Source organism: Trachurus japonicus, chromosome 22 (genome assembly GCF_045865225.1).
Source record: "Trachurus japonicus isolate A0001 chromosome 22, Traja_1.0".
In the NCBI taxonomy this organism is placed as follows: Eukaryota; Metazoa; Chordata; class Actinopteri; order Carangiformes; family Carangidae; genus Trachurus; species Trachurus japonicus.
This window is the reverse complement of record NC_140928.1, coordinates 9,022,380-9,044,009: the sequence shown is the minus strand read 5'-3', so window position 1 is coordinate 9,044,009 and position 21,630 is coordinate 9,022,380. Positions and strand designations below refer to the sequence as shown.

At 44.2% G+C, this 21,630-nt stretch overlaps 1 protein-coding gene across 1 annotated transcript in view; it reads right to left on the bottom strand.

Annotated features, from left to right (window-relative positions):
* plekhh1 (pleckstrin homology, MyTH4 and FERM domain containing H1) overlaps positions 1-21,237 on the bottom strand; it is an 81,121-nt gene extending 59,884 nt beyond the window's left edge. The window contains exon 1 of the mRNA XM_085767181.1: positions 21,215-21,237. The gene's annotated coding sequence lies outside the window, so the exon portion shown is untranslated. The remainder of the gene's footprint in view (positions 1-21,214) is intronic.
* Positions 21,238-21,630: the final 393 nt, after the last annotated feature.

Here is a 21,630-nt window from a genome sequence, read left to right as displayed (position 1 = left end):
CAGCTGTAAGTAATCGTGCAGCCTCAGAGGAGCAGTCGGGATCAGGATATTGATGCACAGCAGAGCAATAGTTTTTCCAGAGTTGGAGTTATGTTCCTGCTGCTGCAATGCATTGTGGTCTTACAGCACTATTGTCTGGACAGCACTGCTTTATAACATCTGTCAGTCTGATGATAGAACATCATTGAAAAAGAAAGAGGTAAGAGGCCTTCGCAATATCCTGTCCAAAAAGTCTGACGTTTACTGCTGATGTTTTAGATACATCGATACTTTTGTTATTTAACCTCTATTTCAAATATAGTGTGACATCATCTGTGCTTTGCTACCAATCTGAGAGAAAGGGAAAGATGCAAAATGTTCATCACACATGGCGTTAAACTCTGAATTTCCTTAATTTTCCTATGTAACATAACGCCTGCAGTGATACCAGTCACGAATCACCTGTTTGTTTACACGTTGGTGTCAGTTTGTTTGTGTCTCTACAAGTGCGCAAACAGTGCATTATGTTACCGCTTACATAAACCAGATTGTGTCAAAAGATTACATAACCTTTGCAGCGAGAAAACAAAAACACACACACGTACTATGTCATCACAGACGAGGATGCGGAGGAGCGAGCTGGGAGAGCAGGGATCCATCGGCTCACACCGACCCTGTCGAGGAGAACGACGGGGTTTAAAATGAAACACCCCGGTTAATGGAGGGAGTGTTTCTAATTAGGAGCAGTAAGCTGGTAAACAGCACTGCTCCACCAGGGCACATGAAAGCGAAGGGCTGGATTATTGGGAAGCAAATAAATGGACCGGCGAGTGTGGAGAGTCCATGTGAAGCCCTCATCCTCCTTCTCTTCTCCCTCTGCTGCTCTGTGTCACCCCCGTAACCTGTGAAAAGCCTCCATCCCCTCCCTCCAGCCCACTTATCCCAGCTCTCCTGGTCCAACGTCACAACAGTCCAGGGAGAGGCATGTAAATCTGGCCCCCTTTGAGCGAGCAACAGGCTCCGGAGAAAATAAATCTGCTGAGGTTCACAGTGAGTTCAGCCAAGCCACAGCTCGAGGCTTTCTCTCTCTCTCATTCCCTCTCTCTCTCTCTCTGAGGCTGTTGCTGTCTCTGTCAATGCGTCCTTCTTTCCATCTTCGTATTTCACTCTCTCTGTGTCTCATTCCCTTCATCGCTCCCCTGCTCTCTGCTCCCAATCCTCTCCATAGATTTGGTAATGTCACAGACAGACAAAGCTACAGTGATGTCATTGTTCTGATAATGACTTCGGGGAGGAAGAGGGACAGTCCCGTCACTTGTGTTGTGTCTGGTCTTGCTTTGGTCGAGTGTCTGATTCAATCTAATTTGGTCTAGTTTGGACCCAGTTTGATGCGGCACCACAGGCCTCTGTTTCCTGAACTTCAGAATGAAACCCCTTCGCTTGTCTACAGTGGGAGCCACATGACAAGAGTCATCATGCTGCAGCAAGTCATTCTGAAAAGGACAAGACAATAAAGTTTGCATTTAGTGGGTTTGCTCTGACATTTTAGAGGATGAGATCTGCATTTGATCTTCTTTCCATACACAGCAGCAGCTGTTCTGAACTTACTGGAAATAAGAAGTGGCAGTGGAACAACTGCTGCACGTCATGACTCTTTTTTTTTTTTTTTTTTTTTTTTAAATATATAACTTGAAATGTGTTTTTCTTTAAGATAAAGCAAAACTTCCATCCAAAAATAATTAGTCTGAAACTTATCTCATTTGCTTTCTTGCAGAGTTGGATAAGAGGATCAACACCTCTCAGCAGCTGGTTAGTTTAGCTTAGCATCTAGACAGACAGCTAACTTGGCTCAGTCTGAAGGTAACAAAGTCCATCTGATTACCTCAGCTGTTTAATCTGTCCAAAAAACAAAAACAAAGTATAACTATGAGTGAGTGAAAAGTAAAAATGGTAATTTGTGGTTTTATGGGCGGCTTTATTAGTCATTTCATCTGGCAGGAAAACAAAGGCATAAGGTCAAACTGTCCCTTTAACTTAAGACCCATCAGAATTACCTAGAGTTATGTCAGTGAAGACGTCATGCCAAACAGGAAGTGACATGTTTCATTTTCTTTGTAATGAAAACAAATGATAGAGACGATGTTGTTATGACTCCATGTGTTTTTCATGATCTGCAATTAACAGGAAGTGCATAAATCTTTACTCCCTTGCTTCAACAAAACAACTGCAGTTACAACCTTTGTAGTGTGTCACTGTTTTCTGCAAAAGTATCATTTGATGCAGTTCTCCCCAAATGTTTTTTCTTTTGTTTGTGACCTATTAAATCAAAGTCTATGAAATGTGAGCAGCTCTGTTCAACTTCAGTTTTATTAGAGGAGATTTTAGAGATGAACTGCATATAGGTAAAACAACCCAGTATGTGACATTTAGATTTTCTTATTTCCTGACTAATAAGCTTTTGTTTTGCACTTCTAACCTGCAGACATTGTGGTCATGGTTCTGAAATAGAAATCTGTATAATGTCACACGTTTCCATGCTTTATACTTATCTTGGCACACAACAGAAATACACAGTTCTCCTATTCTTGCCAAGTTCCCACTGGCTGTTAGCAGTGCAGACTGCAGATCTCCACACTGTGGCTGCACTGACACTGGTTTGTTGAAGTGTTTGTTTAGTTTTCACTGGTTTTCTTTTCTCCCCTCTGCAACATGTGCACGGTAATAGATGCGTGAGCAGTTTCTTTACCATTATCTCGGCACTGCAGTGATCAGATGGAGGAAGTCGATCATGCTGCACGTAAACATACACACTACAGCCGTATCAATTTTTACAATCTATCTGTGAGTCTAATGTAAAGCAGCATTTACACAATGTGAAAATACGTTGAGATGCCAGACATGAAGGGACAGAGACAGTGTTAAAGGTTTATGTGACCACATTTTTCTTGTTTGTGTTAATCTGTCATCACAAATTGACAAATTTAACTTTTTTTTTTTTTCTACCTTTACAGTCACGCTACAGTGTTTTATCCACAGTGCGAGCAGTCGGGGGTTGAAACACGCTGCCTCGCTGCTGATGGACACTTGGCAGTTGCAGTGCATTCATTTCAGGAGCCCTCATTATGCTGTCATCACTGACTATCTCCAGTGACGTAAGAAATGGATCATCTAAATGAGTTCCAAGCCAAAATAAACAGATTGCAAATTAAAATTGAAGTTTTTGTTGCCGCAGAGGTGATGTGCGTTGGAGCGGAGTAAGTGTTGTTTGCTGCGTCTCACTGGTGGATCGTGTCAAGCAGCTCTGTGTTAACACTGCTAGGACCTCCGCTTTGATGTAGCTGTTTATCAGAAATGGACAGATCGTTTTGAAAAGGAGGAGGAGGAGGAAAAGGAGGAGGTCTGGTCACTGAGTACTTCCAGACCTCTAATGAAGACGGATGTGAGGACACAGTGTCCAGGCTAACCTTACAAACTTTGACCTGTGACACAGCATAGCACAGAGGCCTTTGCTTAATAAAGAGAAAGCCTTGGCAGGAGATTATGGCTTCATTTGCAGTGGGTTATTACATGACGTCCCCCCCGTCCAGCACATTTCGCAGTTTCACTATCCCACTGGAAGAAACGTTTTCACACCATAAACTAGCTCAAATTGTGGAAAATATCAGCTCGCAGTAAACAAGCAACAAAACAAAGGTCTCATTGTGGCTCCCGGGCTCCTTTCAGTTCAGCTATATGAAGACAGTCTCTGACCATGCGTGTGCACAATATGTCCACATTACGCTGATATACAATACTCTTCATTATTTCAAATGACTGCTTCTCTGTTTATTCTTTCAGGACAAATTACATGAGTAATTGTAGGTAACCCCTCTTTGTCTGTCATTAACTGCCCCCTCTCCTTATCTCTGGGTCTTAGACAAACCCCAATCCTCTGATATTATTGATGTCTCCCTTGACAGGCGTTAAGGATGTCTCCGAGTAATGTGCTGCTCATTCAGCAGGGCCCCGTCCTTAATCCCTGACCACAGAGAGGGAGGACTCTGAGTTTATACAGGGAGTGGTGGGAGTGTTAGATTACACTAAGACTCTAATTATAAGGCCCCTTGACTGATAAATAGAGGCAGATTCTAATACACATTAATGCACGGACGTGCAGGCTCATGCACTCCCATGCATTCTCGTACTCCAGGCTAGCAGAAAGTATGACCGATTTCCCAGAATACACCAGCAAGATGGCTACACAAGCAAACAAAGAGACACAAAATGTTTTCAGCATTAAAGAACTATGCAGGATTTTAAGCTTACCGCAACTATGCTACATTTTTACCTTAATTAAATAGCTTTGGAGTAAATGTGGTGTAACTTTGATGACATGCAACTTGTTACAGGGAGAATGGAGGCTCTCTGCCTTCCACTCTTGGCTGAAAACCAACTTTGCAAGATCAGCTCTCGTCTCTGTGGCACTGTGACACAAACGTGCCTCGCAACCCATAATCTCTTTATGACAGATAAGATGAAACAAATATGCACGTTGTAACATCGTATATGATATATAACGTTATCTACCGCTCTATTGATTGATTTCTCGCCAGCTTCGTTGTAAACAAATGCACATGGCGAGGAGGAGGGTTAGCAAAACAGCAGAAAAGTGACCGGACTTGCTTACAGTAGTTCCCCTTAAATAAGGATTAAAAAAAACCACAACAACTATTTTATATTCCATTCAATCTTAGGTCCATATATGACGACCCTGTTCTTCATTGCAAACCTTGCCTCTCCCTTACCCCTGAGCTGACTTTTGCTTCATCAGAGGCCCAACGATGCAAACTAACTCATCCCTAAATTTACTTCACTGTCACCTGTGCTGCAACTGCTGCACCTCCACCTGCCTGTGTGTGATCCCCGGTGGTGAAGCTGCTGCTGGCAGGATTTGGTTGATTACATGGTGCACAATAGTCAGACATGTTGTGGCTAATTTAGCTTATACGTGATAATAACTATAATGAGATGACTCAACTGGAAAAGGAGGAGAGGGAGAGGCACCACAAGTTTAATATCCATTTAGGTCACTGATGTCACAGCTTGGAACAGTTTACGAACATGCATCCTGTAATGTGTCCTGTTTTGCCAAAAACTACAGTGATAAAATCACTTGTTGTTAAAGTGACATGAGCAATAATCTCAAAATTAGCTAGTGCATTATGACAGAAATGTTATTACATTGGCTCTGCCCAGTGAAGATTTTTTTTTTCCATTGAAAAGTTGAATAAAAAAGGTCTGACGAAGCAAAAACAAGCAAGTGAAAGGTGACTGATGTCCATTAGTGAAAATCAAAGACAGCATTGTCAAAGACAACACTGATCTGAGTGCTGCTGCATCACCAAAACCACAGGGGTTGGATCTGACATAACAAACACAACCAAATGTGCCAGATCCAACTCACTTCAAACAACCACAAATTTCATGTTGCATCTTTGAGTGTGAATGCCCAACTGTGTTTGCTCTGTGTGCACTCTGACCCCTGTCCCTCATCCCTGTTGCCCCCTCCTCATCCTGCCTGGCTCAGCCCAGCTCAGCTAAGCTTAGGTCGGCCCACTCAACAGGACAAACTGCAGGCCCCCTAATCAGCTCATTTGGAGCAGATCAATGGCACTGATGACAAGAGCCCAAGCGAAGACTCTGGACCAAATGAGGGCCGAACAAAACACCCTTCTTGAACGATGGCCTCGGAGCAAATAACCCCGGGGCAGGGGGGGTCAGGAGGTTGGTGACCTGGGTGGGTGCGGCGGTGGAGGTGTCCGACTGGGCCTGAGAGGGGGGTTTTGAGTCCCTGGTGTCCCCGCTGGTGGGCCAGCTGAACAAACAGCTGGGAACAAGGCTGGGCTTCAGCGTGCAGACACAGAGCTCCAGCCATGCAGGCCTGGTCTCAGACCAGAGCGGGCAAGACTGCAGATCCAGGACAGCACGAGGACAGTGAGCCGCTTTCTTCCCCAGAGAAAAGGCCACGTCTGACCGCCACACATACCAAAATGGACACATACACATGCAACTGAACCCACGCACAAGTGCGGAAATGCATGCAAACATCCTCATTTACACACACAGGGTTTGCACACAGTCTTGCACATGCATACGCAAAAGTGGACACACACACAGACACAGACACACACACTTTATCTCATGCAAACTCTATGAATTCACACAGCCTCTGTCCCGCTCTCATCTGTAACACAAAAGGCCTGTGTCTATCTGGCTGCAGCACAGAAAAACACTCCTGTCTTCGAGTTATTGATCTACACTAGTCTGTTCCTCCACAGGACATCCACTGTTTCAAATGACTTTACTGCTCTCCAGCAACTCCTAAAAATCTGGCCCTTTTGACATCACCCCATGGGCAGCCACATTCCAGGAACTATTCCATATCAGCACAGCGTTTTTCAAGATGTATGTCCTTTTGCAACACTGATTATGTAAAAGCTTGGAGCTCAGACAGCTGGAAATAGCTGGAAAGATGCTGGCTGCGGTTATTACGGGCTTGGGAAAGCAAGAGTAAAACTACAGCAAAGTGATCTGGGTTGTCCAGATAAAACAGACAGGGGCATTCATTTTGCCATCTCTCCTGCTTCTCTTTGATGCCAAACAAAACACAGGCGAGCCTCCATGAGCTCAGGTCAACCTGAGCCGGATTCCCAATTGTATGCGCTCCAGTTCTGGCAAAACAGGGTCACTAGTAGATGTAAAGAGGTTCTTTTGGTAAAATACACACATGCACGATTGTACACACAGACGGCCTTGTTTGGGGCAGCAGGGGGCACAAGCCCCGTTAATGAGTGGCACACATGAAAGGGTGGCTCCTCACGAGAAAACAAACTTCGCCAGCGGAGCCGTTGTTAGCAGGCTGACCTCTGAGCCTCTCAGTGGGCGCATTGTCCCCTCCCGATGGATCCCCTCTGACAGCCCGTCACTCAACTCAACTGTCCGCGTCGGGCCAATCGCGATCCAGCGTCGTCGACCCGCTGGGAAAACTCCGCCCACCGAAGGGGAACTTAAGAATTTGGTGTGAAGCCATGTTTAGACTGCAGTGGAAAAATGTTGCTCTGCGGCTGTTGCTGAAGTCCAGTGATGATCCGCGGTAATAAATAACATAAAATAAACAGATTCTGTCAGCGGACAAATTACAGGATAATACTTTGATTTATATTTTGTATCTTAAAATAACTGAGCCTCAGTTGAAGGGTCGTTCCGCGCTAATTTCAAATAACAAGACTTTCCCACTCACTCCTCGTATTGTCCAGGCTCTTCAGACGCTTTGGGACTTATTTGGTTTTGATATATGAAGCTCTGAGATTCCTTAGGTGAGATGGATGAAACGAAAAATTGGTTTGTGGTTTAAAAATGGCATCAAGAGTCACCATAACATCTCTCAGCTTACTCTCCCTTATCTTCTAAAACCAAGGAAGTAAAACTCTTAAGTACAGCAGTGATCTGTCTTCTGTGTTATCTAAAAATACTAACTGACATCTCTGTTATACACTCTTAAAACAAACGGATTTATATTGGCAACAGGTTAAATAATCTCTTTTAGCTTATTTCTTTTGGCTGTTTTTTTTCCCCTGACCCCTCACCCCTAGACCTCATAAAGATGACACAGTGAAGATGTTGCCTGTTTATACAACCAGCAGACACGGAGCAACGAGAGCATTAATTTGGAGACATGTTCATGGATGATAAACAAATGTCCACGATTCACTCTCACAGCTTTAAACACGACATTTAGGAGTCAGTGATCGACAAAGAATTTGCTGATATGATGCAGATGAGTGTTGGCAGATTTATTTGGTTTTACATTGTACTGGTGAAATAGATTAAAGGGATAGTTCAACATTTTGGCAAATTGGCCCATTGCCATAATCCCTCCAGTCATAGCAATAGGTTCGTTGTCGGTGCGAGCTATTTTTTAGAATGGCGGAGCAGAGCCGCGAGCTGCTCAGAGCTACACTACGGAGGCTAATGGGATTTCTTGGTTTCTCTCATCAAACTAATAAAATACACAATCAAACAACTCCAAAACGCTCTGGTGGACAAGTTGTGACCTGCACATTCACCACGCTGTGAGATAACAGAACGTTACCAGACAGAGTTGTTTTCGAGGTAAATGCAGAGACTGCTTGCTGAAAACTGTCCCTGAAGGCAACACGCATAAGCGGTTTTGCATGAATTTACCTCTAAAACAACTCTGTCTTGTAACGTTCTGTCTGCCGTTCTAAAAATAGCTTGCATCGACAATTAAAGGTAACGAACCTACTCCTAAAACTATAGGGATTATGGCAATGGGCCAATTTGCCAAAATGTTTAAATAAAAACTGCTGACAAAATTTCAATAAACTGAAACTCTATGTCTTTTTTTTTTAACTGTGAGTCTGAGTTAGAAGTCAAACAAAATGAGGTTAAATGCAAGTGAAAACAAACACTGCCTGGCACTGACCAAGCCACACATGCACACACACATGCGCACACACACAGCTCCAACAGCACATAGTCTCTCCCTGAGGAGCAGTGTGAGGAGTCTGTGAGGTGTCAGAGATCACTGTACCACTCCACATTGTGAGCAGACAAAGGACAGGGGAGTGGGGAGGTTCACTCCTGCTGAGGACGTCTCCAGTTTCATGTCCTCTGAGGGCGGCTGCGTAGGTGGAGGTGGTGGTTGATTGTGTCTCGTGTGCGGGGTGAGGGTGTGTGTGTGTGTGTTTGTGTGTGTGTGTGGTTGCAGAGTTCGCCTTGGGCACTGTAAGGAACATTGTTTTGAAAATCCGTGTGGATCTTGTGGCACGCGGCACCAGCGCCCCCTTCCTCCCCAACAAGGAGGAGGATGCACACCCACACACTACACACACACACACACACACCTACACACACACACACACACACACACACACACACAACACACACAGTCGTCTCGTCTTTCACCTGTCATCACCTTGATGCTTCATAGATGGATGGGAGGATCCCTGTGAGCTGCTGAGTGCATCTGTAAGACTTCTGTCTCTGCTCACCAAATAACTTTAAGACCACAACTGAGATCCGTCAATAGAGTTTAAAAAAATGACCGTAGGAGTTAAAACATGGAAATAATGTTGGTCCCTTTCATTGAATTCATCATAAAACACAAATTCAACACATATGATCTCAGTGTAGCTGCAGCGTTAGAGGCCTGGCTCTGTTGAAAATGAAATCCACACCAGGAGGGAGAGAGAGAGAGAAGCTATAGTTTATCATTGCAGCTCCTTATACACTGTTTGTAAATCACAGCAGGCCACATCCTCCAAACTGGGAGGATTAAACTGTTTACAACTGTCAGCTCTGCTCTGCTCCAACAAGTTTCCTCAGCACACACGCCTCCTCTTACACAAACAAGAACTTGATAACTGGTATACTGTGCCTTATTATCAAAAGATTCACCAACAAAAACAAGAAGTGTGTTTTGAAATCTTGCAGATCTCCTCAGCTGATTTAATACACAGAGATGTGAGGAGCTTCCTGCTAAGACCATTGTATGTCGAACAGCTGCTGATTGTGAAACAGGATGACACGGACGACTGCCTCCTCTCCGTCCGTCCATCCCCCCCCCCCCGGCCGGCCTGAGTTCTACCTGACCCCGAACTTCCCTTTTGCACGAGTGGGGACTTCCTTCATTTCACAACAACAACAAGTCCTCTTGTGTGCGACTCCCCCCCTGTCTTCGGTCTAAACTCCAAAACAAGTCGTCCCGGCGAGAGCCGCGGACATCTGACTCAGCTGTGTGAGAACGCCTAATCTGTGCCGCATGGATGAGAAAACTGAGAGGATTAAAGGGGAAACGATTTTCTCCATGGCTGCTGGAACCAGAGTGGGTTTTTTCTGCTGCGGTGGGGAAGTGGCCCCTCTCAGCGCTGATGGTAGATAGAGGTCTTTGTGTCTGCCTCCCATTGTCTTGTTACCTTATAAATCTTCCACGCCGACACCTGATACCTGATATCGTGGCCCATTTGTCACCCATGTTTACGTCTGGGATGTTGAGTGCTGTTGGGATGGGTTGCTCCACGCCCCCCCCCCCCCTGCATGCAAACCCCCCAAGGCTGTGGGTGCTGCTAAGACAGGCGACAGTGTGAGCCGGCTGAGGGGTGGTGGGGGTGGGGAGGGGGGTCAACATTAGGGTGGAGGAGTGCAGTGCAGGCACAGGCCGGAGGAGTTGAGTCTACACCTCTGAGCTGCCCTCAGGAAACACAAGTCTTATCATGTCGCAGCCAAGAGAAAGAAGTAGAGCAAGTTAATGAGTTACTGAGAAAGGGAGTGGGTTACAGTAAGTTGGGAAATTAACCTTTAAAGCCTTTGCTTACATTAGGAAAAAAATATTTCTTGGTTAATTCTTGTAACTTCTCTTGACAAGAGCGCACGCCCACTATGATCAGCCAGGTGTGAAGAGGTGAGAAGGTGTGTCACTCATTTTTTCACTTACTTATATAAACATTTTCTAAATCAACCAAGCAACAACTTCTGAGGCTGAAAAATGAAGTCAACATAAAAGAAGCAAAACCAACCTCTGACCACTGGAGCCTGTGTGTGACTCAATCCCCAGTGACTCCCATGTTAAAATGACCGACTGACTGTACAGTACGGCAGAAATGACCATGTTTACAGCTGCTTCTGGTCTCTACAGCTAATTTATGGTTGTACACTGAAATCCCAGCTCAACGCACTCCCCTCCTCTGGCCGTGTTTGTATTAGCCAGGAGTTTGGTGGAGTGGAGTCATGTGCTGACAAGACGGAGACGGCGGAGCGGCTCGCTCTGAGCTTCAAGACCACTTCGGCTGATGTCATGAAGACAGTTCTCTTCGCTATCCTTAAGACAACATCATTAGTGAGCGGCTTCCAACATCACCACTACAAAATTATAGCCATTTTCTAAACAAAACACTGCCATGGTTTAAGTTTTGGTAAAACAACTTTGTTAAGATCAGGGGAGACATCTTGATTCTGGCGTCTGTTAAGATATGGGGAGTTTACAGTGGCCTTGTGTGCTGCTCTGTAACTGTAACTGTAATTGTATGTCACAGTTTTTCCTCTTTGCTGTAGATGCACAAAAGTCATGCAGCTCATTTTTGGACAGGTGCTGAAAGAAGATGCTATTTGTCTCTTCAGGGCAAAGTATCATGAGATGGCAAAGAGTTCCTCGGTTGGACAAACTGGTTCAAAACTGTGTGGTAAACTGTGGAGATTTTGGAGATTTTATCCATCAGAGGATTTCCAATAAAAAACTCCTCACAAACTCAAAGTAGCGTGGATCTGATAGTGGATAGAGAAGTTGCTTTTAAAGTGCCCCTGATGGTAAAATATTTTTTAGACATGGAGACTCATAATCTGGGTCCCCTGAGGACATTTAAGTTTTACTCTACTCTTTATCTCAGATCCCTACTGTACAATACACATGTCGCTGTTTATTCATCAGCCTCAGCACCACCCCTCCACTCCGCCTTTTGCACTCCATCCAGTCCCGAACACAATAACCCTCAATGCCAGCGCATCGGTAAATACTTGCAGGCTCTCTGGCATAAAGAAAATACCCGGGCAAGGAGAAGAAAAGAAAGAATGGAGGAGGGAGAGGAGCAAGAAAAGAAGCGGAGCAAAGAAAAGATTAGGCTCTGGTGAAGTACAACTTTTCCAAAGCTGGCTTGGTTCTTGGCAGAAGGCCAAGGAGGGGAGACAATGCAACGCTGTGCAAATCCAGGGGATCTATAGACGCTCACTGGAGCATTGGGCTATTGGGAAGGAGGGAGGAGTGGGGGGGGGGCGAGGGGGGCTAAGCGCTCTGTTTTTCCAAAGCCAAGCACAGAGGAGATGATGGGGCACTGCAGTGGCTCAAGCTGGTTGGGGGAGCATGGTTGAATTGATGCAGCAGAATCAGCAGTACAGCCACCGTGTATAGAAAATATTGACCTGACAGACTCCATGAGGGGATGTGTAGGGCTTTAACTGTCCTGCCCCCCCTCCCCTCCCTCCCTACCACCCACCCACCCACACACACATACATACACACCTCATACCAAACTGCCATGCTTCAACCCTTATGGAAAACCAAGCCCTCCCTCATCACTGAGCCTCCATATCCCCGGCTCTGGTCTCACCCTTGCAGCACCTGCTCTGCGTCAGAGCAGAGATGAGGGAGCTGAACAATATACCATAAACAATCTGTCAAAGGGTCCGTCTCACTACGTCCCCCGGGCCTTTTAATAAGGACGGACAAGAGGAATATAACAACTGATTTTTTCCTTTCCCCTCCTTGCTTTGTATTCCGTCCACCAGGCCCTCTCTCCTCCACATCATTACATTTTCATTCATTTCAATCAGTGTTTCATTTCCTTTCTCTCCTCTCTCGGCCCCCTCGGCGGTGCGTGGAGGGTCAGGGCTAATACTGGAAGAAAGTGAAAGAAATAGAAAACAGAGGATGAGGAAGAGGAAGAGGAGGATGAGGATGGAAGAAAGAGAGAGAGAGAGAGAGAGAGAGAGAGAGAGGAGAGGTGCACCCCTCCGAGATCAAAGGCTCGGTCCCATTGTGAGGACTGTACAATGGAGTAGTGCATGGAATACACTCAGACAAAACCTCCCCCTCCGCTGCCCTGGAGCCCCCCCGCAGGCCAACTGACAACACAGCGAGGAGGGGGCACGAGGGGTAATTGGAGGAATGAGTGGGTCTGTGTACAGTAAAGTACAGTTATTTCACATTGGCCACACACACACACACACACACACACACACACACACCAGGATCACAGATTAACATGGAGCACAAAACTAAAGAAAACTATAGAAGTGTCATTTTTGCAGATGACTGAAGTTTTATATTTGTTTTTGGTTGCGTTGGAAAGTGTTTCTGAATGAATGTTGTTTTTATTCCCTCGGGGCCACGGTAGATGGTTCCCTGGAGACTATATGACCAGCAGCTTGTCTCCTCAAAATGATATTCATACGACTGATTTGCATTAGCAAAAACACGTCGCAGAAAACTTCCTGCAAGCTGAACTATGACAAGGACGTACTGTACATAATATCCAGTATACTGTAGAGACAAGCGAGAGTCTCGGTCAGGTGCTGGGTCATCACGTGCTGCTACAAAGAGCTTCAGTGATCCTTGGCATTGAGTCTCCGACCTCTACTGGTGTAAGAGACACCATTCTGCCAAAAGCTATTCCCTTAATTGGTGTTTTGATGATGCAAAACTGTGACCGTGGAGGCCGAGGAGCATCCGATTCACATCATCTTCATACTCTGGTGCGGCATGGGTTGGATATTATCCACTAAAAGTGACACTGGAAATACTGTATGATTATGTAAGCAACTGACATATGACCCCCTCACAAACCTGATGTGGTGAATTTGTTAGCAAGCAGGTGCCTTTTATTCCACTCATCCACTAGAGGCAGGGCAACACCAGCTTTCACTTGAGGTCACATCTCTGCTCACCTGAAGTTGAGTCTGTGTACAGCCGCTGCTTCTTGAAACTGCTTTTCCTGCCTCTTGCGTCTAAAAACAATGGAGCACAATACACACAGTGACTGGAGTGCAGCTTTAAGGGAAGTGGGGGAGAGATGGTGATCTGGGGTGAATATGAAAAAGTCAACTCTGACGTTCATCAAAACCATGAACTTTCTCTAATCTTAAAACCAAAACTTTTAGACCCGTGTGATGTGGGAGAGGCAAGATGATGTTTATGATGTACACCCAGACATGCACATGGCTTTATGCAGGTTTATATGTCACATTTCCTGGATGTAATACATACTCAAAATGGTATGTTACCTCTTAACTGGCTTTATTTGTCAGCAAATTAATTAATAAAAGTGGAAAAGGATCAACCACCATGAAGAAATGAAATAAAAATACCATCTGCCAAAACCCCCCGCAGGAATATTTAGTACATGATGTAATTAAAGACAGTCTTCTAAGATAAGACCCTCACAGGGGCTCATATCTTTCTAGTCCTCGCGCTCTGTTGCACGACTTGTGGCGAGAGTGTAACCACAATCTGGAGCAGCAGAGTGATGTGACATATAATATCCTGCTTTGACACCAGCTAGCGAATGAAATGGCTGGGGCCGCCCCCTTATATCTGAGATGCAAAGACAGATAAACCATAGTGTCAAAGCTTGCATAAGCCTTGAAAAAAAAAAGTCCCCAAAGATCCCCCACAGAGGAGAGCTGTCGGTTGGGGTTGTGCTCCTACAGCTGTAACCAGGGAATGACCTCAGCAGAGCTCACATGGACACAATAGGAAGAGACAAAACCTTCTCAGTACCTTAAAAGGTCTTAAAGAGGCCTTTCTCTTTATTTTTCTCTGTTACAAGTGCTCAAGTGCACTTGTGATTATTGCCCTCTTGTTAGTTTCTTTTTTCTGAGTTCACTCCTTTTCTACCTTTTTCTTCCCCGTCCTCCTCCTCCTCCTCCTTCTCCTCCTTCCCTTGCTTCCTCCTCCCTCTCTCTAAGCCTGCGGGGGCTTATCTATGGGGGTGAGGGAGAGAGGAGAATGGGGAAGACAGGCACTTTCATGGCTGAGTTGGGAGCCATTAGCCCCCTGTGTGCTCGGCCCTGTTCTACCTCCTCTCAGTATTAATCTGCAGTGACAGCTTCACTGTTTACCAAATCCACCCAGGATCCTGGGGGATGACTGGCCGGCGCCACTCTGCTCCATTAACCTCTGACCTCCAGCGTTACGGCACCAGAGCCAGGCCCGGGGCTCGGGGTTAACTGACTCGAGCAACCGGTTGGACACCTGTCCGATGTCCGAGACAGAGCTCCTGTCACACAGAGGCAATCTGTGCACTGAGATGTTTCTCAGCTGGACCTCAGAGGACGGAGATATTTAGAGCTACAGCTCATTTATATCTGTCGACGTGGAATTAGAAGTGCAATGATTAAATGATTAATCAAATAGTTGATTGACAGAAAATGAGTCTGCAACTTAAATAATCAGTCTAAATGCCAAAAATGTGCTGGTTCCTGAGATTCATTCCATTTTATAGGAAATAAAAGTATTAACAAAGAAAATAATCAGACAATTAAAATAATATGTACTGTCAGGTGATTTGCAATGACTGCACACACACTAATAACAAAATAAAAACTCACCTGGGACAAAAAAAGAGAAAAGGCTAAAACAAAGCTGGAGCTTAATAGTTAATATTTTAGGGCCAGTAACCTCTGGAGGTCTCAGCTGGTTGCTTGACAACTCATCCAGACCAAAAGTAGCAAATACTGCATGGATAAAACAAATATGAGTCATGTTAATTAGTGAACTTCAAAGGTGCTGGTGCCTTGTTACTTTCGGAGAGGGGCAGTTTCCGGTCTTGCTCCTGTTGGATCCAGTTACATATTTACCAGTCAAACATTACATTACCAATGTTCTTATCAGACTCTCAGTAAAACAATGAACAAGGATATTTCCCAAAATACCAAAGTCTTCTTTTAATTTTTACTGATTAGTCTGGAGATTTACTAAAGTGTTTCTGCTGAGGTTTCTAATCAAGAATAAATAGCAGCTAATATGAGCTGGAAAATGAGCTCTGATGACATCCAGACCCCAGCAGGAGCAATGTTAAAAACAGAACAACTCAAAGAGCCCCAAAACAAATGAATAACTTAAATAGAATCAAATATGACTGTGTGTGTCAAAAACAAAGTAAAACATATCAATGTCACCCCTACACTTGAACTTATTAGCACTATATTCCACCTGTGTAAATACGAAGTCTATAAACAAAGATCATTTTTAACATTTTGACACAACGGGGGGAGGGACCAGGCTTCTGGGACCAACTAGAAATCCAAAAGAAGCAAGCACAACTCTGCTCTCCTTCTTTTGATTATATCCATCCACATGCCTTCTGATCCACTTCCCAGGCCGACCGCTGCGTGCAAGAGTATTACATTTTCCTCCTTTGAAGTATGTGCAACAATCAATCTCTCTTAAGATCAGTCTTCAGCGCTGCTTAAGTTGAACTAAAGAGACTTGCTCAAGTTCGGTTTTAAACCTCGAATGTTTCTCAAAGTTACAAAGAAAAGCTGAAGTCATAGAAAATAAAACATATTGCTAGTCAGATGAAGACACTGAGGTGTTTTGATGCGAACATCTGGTATGACCAGTAGCTGTGAACGAGTTAGTTTTCTGAGTCTATGTACATTTGTTTTCAACAAGGCCAGCGAGAAGGCAATCCATGGGGCGGTAGGAACCTTATAGAACATAGTACGTCCTACGATGTGTATATTTGTGTAGTTTTATCTGTCATAAACAAGAGATTACAGATTACAGGGCGTGTTTGTGTCATGGTGCTGCCGAGCTGGGACACCGGGTGAGAGGTGCTGATCTTGCAAGGTTAGTTTTTGGCCAAGAGACGCTATAGGGTGAAGGCAGAGAGCCTCCATTCTCCCCGTAACAAGTCATTTAAACCTCATAATTACCCAGAAACTGCTTAATTGAGATAAAAAATCTTGAATAGTTCCTCTTTAAGGGGGCTGGTAACAACTACATGGCCATAAACTGTAATGGTTTTGTGTTTCTTTACATCTCATATTGCCTGTTTGCATTCGTATTGTGAATAACCGCCTTCAATGCATGAGGTTTATTATAGCTGTATGTATTATTTCTGTCATTTTCCAGGGGCGTTGCTGTGTCACGTTGACAAAGACTATGAGGGGTGACGGGTGGTTGGGGGAGGCAGTTGGTTTTTCGGTTTGGTTTGCTAATCTATAAAAAGCTGTGAAAAAAAAAACCCATAGCCTGAAATACTCTGCACTTTGTGCATTCTTACAAACTCATCAAAGTGTGAGCTATGACTTAAACACTCAGCCTAACATGACCTTACCATGAGAGTTGTGCAGAGCTGCACATCATTTTAAAGATCGAGGCACATGACACTTGAACACATACGACACACCCCTCCTCCTCAACACTCACTCTTGCAAAGCACAAGTGCTCTGACTAAGCCACTGTGGTTGAACGTATGTTTACCCTGCGGTTTTATACAGGTTCACTCTGGGCCAAACCAGCTCTCTGGACAACTGACTAAGCATCAGTTTAACAGCATGACACCACAGTGTTAATAGAGACATCTGATGTTTGTGCTAGTCTGAATGTAGAACACAGCCACTCAGCAAAGACACATGTTGAGGTTCAGCTGATGCTAGAAAATATTAGAAAAGTATCTAAGCAAGTTTAAAAAAAACTTGTCAACAACTTTTCATCTTATCAACAAATCTCTGAATTTTTTGTAAGTAAAACAGGAAAAACTGGAGTTGACATTTTGACAGTTTTGGTTTGGTTTGGTGGCACTTGTCATAAGTACAAGACATTTAGATGCATGTATTCATTATGTTGTCACTCCTGTCTGAGAATTATGGCTTCAAAGGGTAACATTATGTAATTAACTAAAAAAATAAATAAAGTAGTAGTGGATCAAACGTGGACTTATGAACGGTTATGTTGAAAATATGTGAGTGTGCACAGTGTCACACTGCACACTCATAATGCACACACACATTTCCCAGCAGCGTGTTGGCTTGCTGCAAAGTAACACGAGAATGCACACTCATACACATCTTGAAATTCACAAACACGCACGCACACACACACGTGCGCACACACACACAAGCCAAGCCAAGGCAAACACACTCAGTCTTCCAACCAGACATGAGGAGTGACAAAGCACCACCTTCTTCCATCAGCAGCCCAAAGACTCACCCCCCCCCCCCCTTCCCCTAGCCTGCTGACCTCTGACCTTGATGACAACAAACTGTCATCACCGTCACTCCTGCTAGGTAAACACAGAAAACTAGCCAACACACAGAACGGTGTACCGATACTCTCTGTGTGAGTGTGTGTGTGTATTTATCTTCGTGTTAATGTACGTCTGCATTTATGTGTGTCCACGTTTTCTGTCCACTTTAAACATTTGGTTAGTTTCTGGTTTGTCCTTTGCCCTGCTTTTTTTTTTTAATCGTCATGTGCTCCCGTTTTTATCAACTCTGCCCTTTAAATAACTACTTCCTAAACCCAGCCCACCTGCAGCCATGACCAAAGCCAGCAGTCTTCGATTTTTCTGCTGAATGTTCAGGAAAAAGCTAGGTTTACAGCACACAACTGTTGCCAAAAGAGAAATATTTACCCAAGGTGACGCAAGCAGTGCCCTGCTACTGAACCGCTCTCAGCTATATTTAGCAATTCCTCACCACCAGACCAAAGTGCTGCACTCATCAAAATAACATGAAAGACACTAAATGAGTCTTCTTACCCCCTTTAAGAACCCCCCCCCTCGTCATAAGTTAACCCTCTCAGCAGATTCCCAGTCGGAGCCACTGACGCATCACGTGGCTGATGTGGGAGACCAAACCGCTCGATGCTAACTATGCAAACTACACATTTCCTTGACTTTTTACCTCATAACCTCACCTTATCATTAAAGACATTGGACATCACCAGCATGTGAAATTTGCACAACAAATACAAATGCAAACGCAACTCTCCCACTTGTACACACGCACACACACACACACACTCCCCCATCAGCCGCTTTCCACAAATCATACACAAATGTTTACGGGTTTTTCCACAAATTAAACAAATAAAGAGGGGTAGTGGGGCGGGGTTGGGTCAAGGGAGTAGAGGGCCGTGAGGAGAGGGTGGGGGGGTTTGTTGTTGAGCAAGGCTCTTGGACGGCGTACGATTCGGGGTCTGGAGCCAGCTGAGCGCTCCTCCTCTCCCCGAGGAACCGCCACACCGCTGCCAGCTGGAAACCATTGACAGGGAGTTTGGGGTTAGTGAGCAACAGAGGAGAGGGGCTTGTCGGACAAGATCACGGGGGCCCGTCTGTGTTGATGACTCCTCTCTTTGCAGCCAAAGTACGAGCAAAAAACGGAGAAGTAGAAGAACAAGTATGTGTCATACGTCTGTGTCATATATTTTCATGCTGGGAGTCGGAGAGAAAAAGCAGTATTTAAAACACATGAATCATCAACTGCGTTTCCCGACAGAGGCCTACAAAAAAAAAAGTTGAAAGAAAAAAAAATGTTTTTTTGGCATGTGTTGCCCATTCATGACAATCTTTAGTTTATACAACTTTATGAGTTCCAGTCGTAAGAAAATAAAAAAAAATCTCTTGAAGTGTTCAGAATGATTTTTCATAAAACTGCCTCAGCAGAAAAACAACCTCTGCAGAAGTGTAGGATGAAGACATGATGCTCATCTGACTCATTTAGCACTTGAAACTTCGGTGCAGTGTTTGAGCAAGTCAAGCCTGTGTTGAATTATTGCCATTTTTGACAAAAAAAGAGAAAAAAGTAAGGAAGTGGTTTTTGAAACTTTCTCAACACTCGGTTCTTGATGTCTGCAAGAAGTACGTGGGTGTACCCGGGTGTTTTGAGTTTATCTTTGACATTTTTAAGGCTGAAATCAAGAACAACTTGATCTTGTGTTTGGTCTCAAACGTTGCAGAGGACGTGTGGAAAAACAGAGTAAGACAAAGGGATCGAGGAAGAGAAGGAGACAGACCACCAGCCTTTTATGAGCCTGAGTATGAAGACACAGAGGTTCAACACAAAACATGACACAAACATCCTCCATCTGCAACACCTCAAACCAACACCACAATGGAACATAACACACTAAGCAGCATGCAGCTTTATCCAGTCAGCTCTGTGATTGCAATGTAAACAACAGAAAAGTGCATCTGCATCTTCTCCCATGACATCAGGCCCTTGTCTGACAAATCATAGCTCTCTGTTTCTCTCTCTGTTGTCCTGCACAACGATCCACTGCTCATGTCTACCGAGGAAAACCTGCACCTTATTGATAGGGACGATGTTTTAAAAAAAAAATGAAAAAAGACTTTAGGTGAGATAAGAGATAAGATCTGAGGAGAAGTGAATAAGTCAACCTTTATGAAAGATGTGATATACTGAGTCTTAAATTCAAGCATTAACTATTTCATTTCCCTCCTTGATCTCCTCTTTTCTGGACTCTTTCTGCACATGTGGAAAGTCTATTTTTACTGCTTTACCTGCATCTCAACCATGTGGACAGCTGGTTTCCATTTCTCCCGGTCAGGAGGAGCACGGCTTCCCTCTGGTGCGCTATTTGACGTTTTTGAAACCGATCTGCGAATTACAAGGAGAAAAATTCAGATTTGGGCGCAGCGTTCATTCACACAGCATGAAATCATCCTCAGATACAAAATGTGTTAAAATATAGCATAACCTTAACATCAACATGTACCTGGACTTTCTAAATCCATTGTGACTGCATTGTCTTTCTGCAACTGCTTGTTTATGGCCTTTAAATATCTTTTAAAGAAACAGTTGTGTCAACAAAGAGGCTAAACAATGGATTTCACAATGAAACGTGTCAGTCCGGTGTTTTAAAGCAGTATTAAAACAGCTTGACATTCTGGGAAGACTTGAGCTTTCCTCACTCTCTTGCCAATTAAGAGTTTGAATGAAACCAACCAAAATAGAGGCAGTTAGTAAAGCTAGCTTAAAGACTGGAAACAAGGGGAGACAGTCTGTCTGAGGTACCAAGGTGCTTGCTAAAACTTCTGAAGAGATATTTACATGTTGTGTCTCATTTGTTGTCTCATTTGTTTGGTTTTGTATCAAACAAACATGATAAAATGTGTTACTTAAAAGTCTAAAACAGCTCTGGCTGCTAAGCTAAGTTATCTCTCTACTAGTTCTGGTTCATATTTAAAAGCACAATTTGATACGTCACAAATTTGACATTGAACGAGGATAAAGTTTTACTAACCACACCATGCGTGTGCTTCCATTCCCGGTTTTTATGCTGTAGCTTCACATTCAGACAGACAGACAGACATGAGGGTGGTATCATCTGCTAAATCTCAATGAAAACACAATATTCCCATGTGTAAAACACATACGGAGCCATGTTACACTCAGTGAACTGCGCTTTTGTGACACGTTAACCACTGCTGGTTAAGCCTGACGTATCATTTTCTTTCTCCATCACCTTCAGAAATCCATTCCATATTTATATCTATTGCATCTGTTCCTCGAGCCAAAAGGCATTATGATTATGAAATATGAGTTGTTTCCACCCATTCTTGTCGAACAAGAGATTTAATTCCCTGGAGTTCCACAGCGCTGCACAGCGAACGTATGATTACAAGAATATGATCACAGTGTTTGGGTTTCCTACAGTCATGCCCCTGGGACAGTGGTCAGAGCTTGGTGGGAGTCGAGTCATTTTCAGTTCCAGTGGGCTCCCTTTCTTCCAGCTGATTAGAAAGCCTGTAGTCCATTCCAGATGTTTCTTGAAGGGGCAAAACAAAGTGATTTTCTTTATGACTATTCTGGTTTGCACAGGACTGCAGAAGAGAAAGAAATCATCCCTTCATTGTCATGTTGCGCCGTATAGGTGCACGTGTGCGGTTGCATGTGCACCTGAAACTAGATACAGCGTTCACACCGAGTGGAAAAGTACTCAACGGCAAGCATCAAAACAAAGAGCACGAGGAAGTGTGTCATGTTTTTTTCAGAGTTATTGTCCGCAGAATTTCACAGCGCTTAATCACCGGTGTCTGTTCGGAGCCGGTGAAGCCGCTCGGCAACATT